The sequence below is a fragment of the Ovis aries genome, chromosome 1, assembly GCF_016772045.2.
Source record: "Ovis aries strain OAR_USU_Benz2616 breed Rambouillet chromosome 1, ARS-UI_Ramb_v3.0, whole genome shotgun sequence".
Classification (NCBI taxonomy): Eukaryota; Metazoa; Chordata; class Mammalia; order Artiodactyla; family Bovidae; genus Ovis; species Ovis aries.
In genome coordinates this window covers 81,292,088-81,293,765 of record NC_056054.1, presented here as the reverse complement: position 1 = coordinate 81,293,765, position 1,678 = coordinate 81,292,088, and the positions used below count along the sequence as shown (strand labels likewise).

Below are 1,678 nucleotides of genomic sequence, written 5' to 3'. Positions count from 1 at the left end.
CCCTGAGAAATTGGCATCTACATCTTAGCAATTCTCATGTTGACAACCAAACAGCAACAACTTCTCATCTTATCCTTTCATTCTTACCAGTTCTCACCAGTCCATTTGCTTGATCCTGCCTTGGAAATATGAATGTATAGAAATTATCAGCAGTGTTTTTGCCAGTCATTGTTTCTTTGGTATTTTATTTGTATTTCCCTTCAATAGTTGCTTGACTCAGCATCTTTCTGTCTGCTGTATACAATCAAAATACAAATTAAATGAGAATAGAAAAAATTATTAAATTATTAAATCATATAAATTCCAAATCTATCCCAAAATATATATTATATTAAAGAAAATACACATTTCAGAAAGAGATTTATGGTGACTGGGCAGTTTCATGACATCTAGGCATTCCAGAAAGGAGCTAAAATTTTTGTATCCAGTCACAGTTTGTAACAAGTTTCAAATCACCCATCGGCAAGCCACATGGAGCACATCAGTAGCATCACCTGTGCATGAGACTGGTTTTGGGACTGACTCTGGGAAAAGAGAAAGAAGCATGATTTAGCCTCAATTCTGAGTTCATGACAACTTCTCAAGAATCTCATCAACAACCTATACAGCACAGTTTCAAAAATGGTAAACATGTTATGGTAAGTGGATAACTCTTGATAACCTGAAACACATTATCTTGCTGTATTTATGTGGAACTCTTTATCTACCATGGGCTGTGTGAAGCGGTTCTTCCTCAAAACAACATACTCACAGGACTCTGGAGGACCCAGTGAGACTGAGGGGAGCCTGAGGACTGGGGAAGAGGCTTCCTTTTAGTTTCAGTTGGAGACAAACTTATAACACCCAGTACAGAATGCTGTAGTCTTCTCCTATCCTCTGGCACAACACTTCATGCTGTTTTCAACTATTCTGGAAGCCATCCTTGTCCTGCAAATGAGGTTCTGCAGCTTCAATATTTGGCAGATAATCAAAATTCAAAAGAGAATGAATGAGTTGAATCTCCAAACAACATTTCTCAATGTCCTCCTGGGAGCCCAGCCAGTGCTGTCAATCAAACGCTCTCTCAATAAACTTAGACATATTTCACCTGTCTCTGTGATGTTGGGGTGCTATAATTTGCTATAACTTGATGAAGCATCTCACTGTGGGAGGCACCACGTTATACGCATCAGGAACTTCAATTTCAAACAAATTTTCTACCCTGCTAGTAACCCTCATCTATCCAAAAACACAAAACAACAACAATCCTGGGGTTTACAGTTAGCTGAAAGCAATGAAGCTTGCTTGGATGAAGAAATTGCACTTTATACCTACAAGGTAAATCAGTTTTAACCTCTGTAACAGGTAGTCTATCTCTCACAGAAACCTGATGGGTGGAATCAGAGGCTGTGTCTATGCTTGGGACCCTTTGAGATGATTATCCTGATTCAGTTGTCTTGCCAGCATCAGCATTATGGCTACCTTACTCTGGTCACCATGAGACAGACGAGGCAGGATATGGGACAGGAAGTGGTCAGGCATACAGTAGGACCAGAGTGGTGAGGAAGAGACTCAGCTGCTCCCTATTTCCTTGGTAGTCTTTTTTTAAGAGCTGAAAGAAGCTAATCTCCGCACATACCTCCCAGCCTCCAAATTGACTGGAATCCCATAAGTCAGTAGATATAGCAATTAAAGAGTT

General features: G+C 39.9%; 1 pseudogene; it reads right to left on the bottom strand.

Moving 5' to 3' along the window:
* Positions 1 to 900: 900 nt before the first annotated feature.
* LOC101122754 (NEDD8-conjugating enzyme UBE2F-like) lies at positions 901 to 1,452 on the bottom strand (annotated as a pseudogene).
* Positions 1,453 to 1,678: the final 226 nt, after the last annotated feature.